The sequence below is a fragment of the Carassius auratus genome, unplaced genomic scaffold (assembly GCF_003368295.1).
Source record: "Carassius auratus strain Wakin unplaced genomic scaffold, ASM336829v1 scaf_tig00216435, whole genome shotgun sequence".
NCBI lineage: Eukaryota > Metazoa > Chordata > Actinopteri > Cypriniformes > Cyprinidae > Carassius > Carassius auratus.
In genome coordinates this window covers 1-8,896 of record NW_020528570.1, presented here as the reverse complement: position 1 = coordinate 8,896, position 8,896 = coordinate 1, and the positions used below count along the sequence as shown (strand labels likewise).

The window sequence follows — 8,896 nt, the reverse complement described above, 5'->3', positions numbered from 1 at the left end:
CACAGACAAAAATTGTGAAACACTGAGACGACGTTTTTTTATTAATTTCAATGGTGAAAGTGCCTTAGCTGGTTTGACTAGAGAGGACAGCAGAAGGAAAAATAATAGACTGTAACACCCCCTATTGAATATGATTCCAGCTTTAAAGGATATGCAGCTATGCTATGAATGAGTCTATTATGGCTCACGGAGAAGGTAGAAGAAATGGGAGATGTGGAGCCTTGAATATCTCCTTTGCCACCTGAAATGTCCTGAATTTGATGAGATACTGTCTTAAGATTTTTGTCTTATGTCAGTTGAAAAGCCAGATGCTTCTAAAAAGCAGCAATATCACTGGTTACCATAGCAACAGAGACTTGAGCATGAAATACAAAGACCTTAGTGAATGGATGCCTGAGCCTTGAAGGTTCAAGGGTTTCAAAAGTCATCGCCATGGGAAAGGAGACCCATGCAGTGCCAGAGTGAGTCCCTGAACTGTGACACCAACCCTCTCTTGAAACAGAGATCTATTAGAGATCCTCAATGGCCCTTATGAGACTTGGGTTTGGGGGGTGAGGGGGGCCCCCCTAAGTGCTCCGGTAGGTCTTTATAATGTCTTTGATAGCTCTCCTACAGATAGGACAGCTAGCGTTGGCCATTTTTTTGAGGCGGAGGCCACAGGTGTAGCAGAGACACATGTGTCCGCAGGCGTAGATGACCGTGTCCACTGTGTTTTCATAGCAGATAGAACACTCGTCCTGCCATGAGCCTGAGGCAGATGGGAAAGTAGGAGATTTGGGGAGACTGATGGGCGAGTTGGGTGTGGTTCCTGTCACAGGAAAAAAAAGTGTTACTATTCGCTCATTTATGATAGGAGCAGTTATGAAATACAGTGTATGTAAACATACAGACCATCAGTAGAGCTGCAGAAGGCAGCAGAACAGCCACGTTCATTGAGACTGGGCTCTGGGCTTCCACCGCACAGGCCTGAGGGCGAGAGGGGCGAGGCAGAGGGCGAGCCAGGGCTGGATGGATCACGAGCATCACCCAAGAAAGTGGAGCCTGAAAATGCACATAAACCGGCAGAGATTTTTAATGTGATTCAGTTCTACTAATAATGGATTCTGTTCACAAGAAAAATAATGTTAAATAACTGTATAAAATTGGTTAACAGGGACAAACTTTTGACTATGATTGTAATGGCAAAAACATTTCAATGCAACCCTGTACTTTTAACATCTGTGCTGAGTCTCAGATATTGTGTAAAGCCAATTTCTTTTTATATATATATGTAGATTAGATGGTCAGCGAACACTGAGAATGACATTTAAAAAATACCATTCAAGGAGCTTTAGTTTATATCTGAAGTTTTTATTGTAACTGTATCATCCTCTTTATAGAAATACATAGAACATAATGTATAATGGCACAGGTGCTGCATTTATGAATGTTATGGGGGTGTTTGTTTCACTAATCTCAGTGTATTGTTCTGGCCTCAGAAGGATGGCTGCCTAGGATGGAATCTAAATCTGACACCTTTAAAGACTATGGTGGCCTGTGATTAATTAACAGATCTGACACCCAGGCAACAAAATGGGGAAGCCACCTTGCATTAACCAGCATTTTAACAGCAGGCCAAATCCATTTGGAGCACTTATTGACTTATTTACTGGACGGCAAATAAATTCTGCCTACTGATTGGTTGCTCATATATCTACAATTATTGAAAGAAAAATCAGTTTTGAACTAAATAGCACTTATATATAAGGAAAAATGTTGATAAAGACTGTTTTGATTATTTGATTTAATATGGTGTATATGATCAATTATTGGAGGGGTGGGGTGTGTTCAAGTTAATATACAGTAATTGCAATCATTAGGGAAGACACTAATTGGAATTTGAATCGGAACTGGACTCATTGCTAACAATTTCCACCCTTAATAAGGGCCATGGTAAGATTTCTGGGCCTTTTAATGCAGTCTGTAGAGCTGAGACTGAATTAAATTGAACTGACCTCATTTCTAGTTTACTGGATCTTCTGATATATGTATGCGTAAATGAGAGTGAGAATTGGCTGAACTGAAACTAACCTGACCTAAAACCCATGAATACATGATCCTCTGAGGTAGGTCTGTATGTGTGTGTGTAGTGTGCATTTACTCTAGATGAGGTCTATGCCAATATTAGATGGGAATCAGTGGGATTCCCCAAGGTCTTGTTTTAGGTACATCAGTGGTTTGATTTTGTGTTAAAATTTGCATACAGTATGTTAGTCCTATAGCGTGATCCTTTATTAAGATGGAGACCGGTTGAGGGGTTATATATGGGGTGGGGTCCACTGAGCATGATCCTTTGTGAGTCTGACATGCCATTCCACCTTCTTGTCATTCCACACACAGACATATCATAAATCCCTTCTCTAGGTCTCAGCAACTGGCCCTGGATCACAAGAGCCAGACCTCTTCAAGAGCATCTCTACTAGATTAACAGGGACACATGCACAGCTGAGTCTCTCTAACCTCCACCCATAGAGGGAGTGACTTCAAAAAACCTATTAGAGAAAGTCAGGCCTCCATAAAGCCTTTTGTCATGTGCAAAATGAGCACTATGCGCAAACATAGCAGAAAGGCTTTTCTGTATTTGGAATACCAAAGGGGTATTGACTACACCAGCTTGCAAGGTATAAACAGTCACATTGTGCATATGTCAAATAATTCTGTTTATGCTTAAGTAAAGGTGTGAGATGCATGTCTTCACATATGTCCAACATCAGGGGTCTCGAATTGAAATTGCTGGTGGCTACTAAGTGCAATGCACTGCATTTAGCGTCTAAGCGATTTGGTACATAAAACTGAATAGTGCTTACAGTAAGTAAATGTCACATTTATTTTCTTTCAAATATTCACACTAATTGAACAAGTGAACATTGACACTAATTTCAGAACAAGTATATTTCATAAGTACAGTCTCTGTCTTCACACCAATCATGTAGTCTCTGTACCATCACTGTTAGCTCTTACTGACGTCATGGGGGAAAAAACATACGTTTAGTAATCAATTACTGTAGCTAGCACCTGCAATACACTACTTAATATTGCTTAATTATCACCATTTCCTAGAACCAAAACCTAAAGCCTAAGCTTACATAAACTTCATTCTTTTGCAAGCTCTGGTATTTCTTTCAGGTTTCCTCATTTGTCATGTCTTTATTGTACATTCCCTCTCCCGTTACTGTTGAATGAGCACAATGAGACCATTTTCTAACAAGTAAATTGTTATTAACAATGACATTTTGAACCTTGAATCTTGAAAGAACAATAACATTATGCTAAGAGGGGAAATAGGAATAAGAAATAGAGAGAAGAGATGTAAACGAGAGAAATGTTCTCAAATGAACTGTGAATCGCCCACACTCCTCTTCACTTTCTCATTTCCTTTCCTTCACCGCATGCTAATGAGATGGGGTGAGTGCGTTGGTGGAGGGAGGGGAATGTGCTTCCAGTGACACAGACATCTTGGAGAGTGTATACAGCTAACAGAGGTCAAGAGACCACCCACACAAACTCCTGTTATACTTCCTGTTTTTAGCTGTGTAGGTTTTTGTGTGCACATACTTTGTTGAGTTCAAATTTTATTGGGAGCGTGTCAGTCGCAGGTGCGTGGGTGAGACCTGAAGCACTGTCTGGTGTTCTGAAAGGTTACTGGAGTGTGCCTGTTTTTGCGGTATCAACAAAATTCAAGTGATTAAAATCAATTGAACAAAGTTTTGAAATTAATCTGTAGATATCAAAAATAGCAACAGCACAGGTTTGTAAAGTTCTTTACATACTTTATATATCTTTTGTGGCGAAAGTGGCGAAAATTTTAAACTGGGGTTTTAGAATGAGGAAGCTGTTACAACTCAGGAATACAAAACTCTACAGGTTTCATAAGAGTCCTGGCCAGATGACATGCACATACCAATTTTCAGCTACAGTAATTGTGCCACCTTTTAGCAACAGGAAATGTTATGCATACCCTGAAACATTAAAATATGCCATCAAGTCCCAAACATGCTATAAACATGGTAAACCATGCTTGAAACACTTAGCTAAGTGTTAAAGCATGCCACCAATGCCATAAATCCAGAAGCTTTTGTAACTAGTGTTGTCAGCCGGTATTGAAATTTAAAAACTTCTAATATTTGAGTGCTGTTGAGTGGATTCTTAAACACCACTGATTGGCCAAAGTGTCAACAGATATGACTGTGACTGGCTACAATGATCATTGTGTCATGCTTTTCACTGCTCACACAAAAGCACACGGGAGCATAATGAAAACAGGTGTTTGTCAGTGGATCTGTCTATGTGCAGATATATTATGGATCCACTGATAGACATGGATTTCAAACACTCCCATGTGCTTCTGCATGAGTACTCGGTGAAGAGCATGAAGTAATTATCATAGTAAACAATTACAGTCATATCGGTTGAGTGCGTGAATACAATGGCCAATTTTGGGTGTTCAAGAATTTGCTCAACAAGTGCTCAAATGTTAATAGGTTTTTTAAAATTTTAGTGCCAACTGGTACCTAAGTCTGTACTTTTGACAAAACTAGTTGTAACTCAAAGACGCAATGTCCAATCTGCCCCAAAGTCAGTCCTGGCCTGAACACATTTAAAGGCCAATAATCAGTTACTGTATACTCTTTACGCCACCTTATGAAAGCAGGAAGTGTGGCACATGTAAATGACTGACACATAACTCCTTGATTTACCCATGTTCCACAGTTTAACAAGCTGAATACACCAGAGTTCTAGTGCAACAAAATTCCTACAAGGAGTCTCTAGTTTCGGTAACTTATTGCACTACTGGGCCTTCATGACAGCTTTCAGATGATAAATTTTTAATGTGAACTGTTCCTTGTTTTGAACTAAACTGCTAGTGTAAAAACACCCAAAGTGAACTATAGATTTGGCATGCTTACCTAGAATCCTTAGTTGTGTGATAGCACCATGCAGTCCAAAGAACATCCAGAGTGGTCGAGAATTGTCCACACACCACCTGCATACCCACATTATTGCCATTATGACTGAGAACGACTTCCCCTTCCTGTGTGACCAGGAAACCCAGGATATCGCCACTCTGCAAAGCAGTTGGCACCCTGCACACAGCCCAAAATTCTTTACGGGTCCACCAGCGCCTCAGGATTGTAAGGGAGATCACTAGGGCGAAGGCACTGCTGGGTCACATGACGTCACACCATATGAGAGAGACCCAGATCGAGCAGGGCTGGACTTAATGACTTTAATGAAGATGGTTTCGCCAATTCGCAGTGGGCGATCTGTGAAGACCAGCGTGCGTTCTTCACGGTTATTTTCGGATCGGGTCACGGTCTGTTCGTTAAGGGTTTTGATGTGGGCACCTCGGAGCTGGTGGAAACGTAGGTCACATTCCAAGGTGTGAGGAAGCAGTGATGACTGCTGAGAGTTCATGGAGTTTTGAGGAATGGGACAGGCAACGGGGGCAGGGGGGAGCCGAAGTCTGGTATCATCTTGTTGCAGGTTAAGATCGCAAAGACTGACGGACAGGCGGGAGGTGTCTGCTTTCACGTCGTAAACGAGGTGGATCCACGTACTGTGGTGAAGGATTCGTGGGCGGAGAAGATCTGGAGGGGACGACTTTCACTGTCTGTGGGACAGAGCGGGATATGCAGTTAGCTATCAGTTGTCAGATTAGCATTTTGTATTACACAGTATGATTTATTCAGTGGTTGATCTTAGATAATTGACAACTATTGGGTGGTTAATCAGCCCTACAGATTTATATGTTTACCATTAATTATGCAATGCTGGAAAAAAGATTTTTGCAGAGGCCCCATAGCGGGCCCTGGCTCAACTGTTTAGAGGGTTCCCTGTTGTATAAACCAGCAATAAAACTAGCATGGCAGCTTGTTTTAGCTGGTCATAAGCTGGTTTAAGATGGTCATGTGCTGGTCCTAAGCAGCAACTCCTGCTCAAGACCAGCTTAAACCAGCTCATGACCAACTAAGGACCATCTTAAACCAGCTGCCATGCTTCAAAACATACCTAACGAGCATATGTTTTTTTTTTTTCTGTTGTTGTTGGTTTTTTTTAGGCATTTGTAAACTAGCAAACCTAGGAGACCAGCTAAACATCAGCTTGACCAGGCTGTGAGAAAAACTAGACCACTTTATGATGTTTTTTTTTTAATGCTATTTGTTTTTTTCAGAAGCATAGAGATACAAGTGTTTTTTTGACAACTACCAAGAACGTACATGCTACAGAGGCTATTATTTAAACAAACATAAAAAAAAACTAATTCAGAAATCTACTTACTGAAGTCCTACTTACTGTTCACATCTGGATCAGTACATTACGCAAACAATAAAAGTGAGTTCAAGACAGCTAGCATACATGTAACGCATTACTATTTCACATAAGAGCTAAAGTTGTTTCCAAAATGGCTGCCAGGGAGTGTCTCTTTACATTCTTTACCATAATACCCATTACTCATTGGCTGCCATGTATAGAACTTTATAGTAATGTAATAGTAGACTAGCATAGTACTATAAGCACAACATTCCCACTGCTCCTCGCCCATCTGCCAAAAATAGTGCAAAATATGAATGAAATGCTGCGCTAGCGAAGTGTTTTGTGGACACCAAATTTAATACCCCTCTCCTAGTAGCCTAAAATAGCTTATTACAGTAGTTTAGAGGTAGGCTAGCTTATTTTATCGTAGCTCAGCACTCAAACAAGCTGAAGACTGTCGTTCCTCCTTTTGTAACTGATAGCCCCACTGGAGTGTGCCCTGTATTTAGACCTCATCTGTGCATTCAAAGACAGTCAGACCCCAGACAAAAATATTAGCACTAAAAGTAGCCTGCCAATGCTAATTAGCTTGTTAAAATTAGCTGGTCCTCCTAAGAGTAACACCACTGTTATTTTTTAAAGAGAAGGAGAACATTATTTAACCTACTCAGTAAAATGGATTTTGCATGCTTAGCTTAAACATCTGCATCAGATATTTTATATATACATAAAAACCAAAGTTTTCTAACTGCAAAAAAAATTTAACATATTTAAATATAGAGTGACTCTACAGAAGATAAGTTGCTTGGAGAATGGATGGATGGATATTTTAATATTTTTATATCGACCCTGTGCAATATTTGTTTACAAAGTTTATTGTGAATAAATGACTCTGATATATGTATGCTAATGCAAAGCAACTCACAGTGTTAGTTTAAAAAAAAGGAAACATTATGCTAAGAAAAAAAGGAAATGACCAGAAGATAAAAAAAAGAAGGCGGAGGTCAAGAAGTGTGATAGATGGAGATAAAAGGAAAGTGAGAGGTTTTACCTCCAGAGGGCCTCTCTCTCCCTCTGCCTCTCTTTCTCTTCCTGTGTCTGTCTCTATATATCGACAATGACCTGCAGAGCTTGTTGATTAGCTCTCGTCTCAGATAAACCCTCTTAGACCCATTACAGTATGTGTGAGTGGCTCAGCAAACAACAGCGAAAGAGAAAAAGCAGTTCTCCAACCCTCTATATTTAGTTCTATAAGGACATAACTCATTTCAACCAGGATGAAGGACTCAAGATGGTATGCTTAGAGATTAATCCCTAAAATACAAGGCGAACAGGTCAGCAAATGACTTATTCCCTAATAATACGCAAAGCTACTATGCAAACAGAATGAAGTAATATCTGTGACACAACTGTTTTTCTTTCTATCCTTCAGAACAAGAGTCAACAAAGGATTAGAATTAGGATTACACTTATCACTAAAGCATTGAATACTTGCATAGTACAGCAAGTACAAACAAAAAGGTTAAGAGAAGAACAACATTTTGGATATGTAAGTATGGCTGCTAAAACTTTCTTAACCCTATTTGTGTGAGGTCTTGAAGAAGTTTGAGCTTGATTGCATGTGCATGTATCACAACAGATACTGTAGATTTCCATTGGTAAAGCTTTGCAATTAGGTTAACTTGTTAAAACGATATGCTCTACTTTTACAGTGTTATTAACTGAGGTAATTATCTGATATAACTAAATATGAATTGTTGGATGTTAAAAATGAATTTGTATATGTAGAAATGCATATATAAATATATACTCTGAAAGTTATTTTTGTAAAGTGTTGCCTCTCCATTTTCTGCTCCTCCTACTTTTGATCGCAATGTCTAGTTCAGATATTTGGATATATACATCTTCAATTTGGCAGCACTCTGAATGCCTTCATCGGCTCTCATGACTTTCAGATCTAGCTGAGATAAATTAATGTAAGTACATAGTATTTGATTTGCATACAAAACCCCTGCCTGCTGCAAAGGTGATCTGAACTGCAAATCAGTGTCCAAACATAAGTAGTTAATTTTTTCTTATTGATCCTTTTAAAAACAGTTTTCTAAGAGCTTCAAAGTGTCTTGTGTGGCAGTCTAAATATTAAACACTCATAAGGAGAGCGTGGGAATGGCCCGAGGGCACTAACTCTAAGACAACTACAAAATGATTAAAGGTGTGTTGAAGATCAATTTAAACTTGTTACTGTCATTTCTGGGCGATAAAGAAAAAAAGTCACAGGAGATAATGAAGACATAATAGGAGCAGCATTATATTCCACCAAAAATTCTAGTTGCAATTTTAAAAACAAATATCTTTCTGGTGGCGTCTTAGAATTTAAAAAGAATTAATTCACCCAGTAACTAAATAAACTATATAAAGGATTTACTTTTCTTTATGTCGATCCAAACCAGCTTCCTTTCTTCCAAAGAGATGCGTTTTGAAGAATGTTCACACTGCTTTTTATCATTTAACAAAACTATACGATCATGTGCTGTCAAGTTCCTTGCCTTCAGCCATTTTAATGTAATTGTTAATTGCACCATATTCAAACTTGCCACTAAAA

At 39.2% G+C, this 8,896-nt stretch overlaps 1 pseudogene; it reads right to left on the bottom strand.

The window, feature by feature from the left end:
* Positions 1-411: 411 nt before the first annotated feature.
* Positions 412-6,489, bottom strand: LOC113098158 (E3 ubiquitin-protein ligase NEURL1-like; annotated as a pseudogene).
* Positions 6,490-8,896: the final 2,407 nt, after the last annotated feature.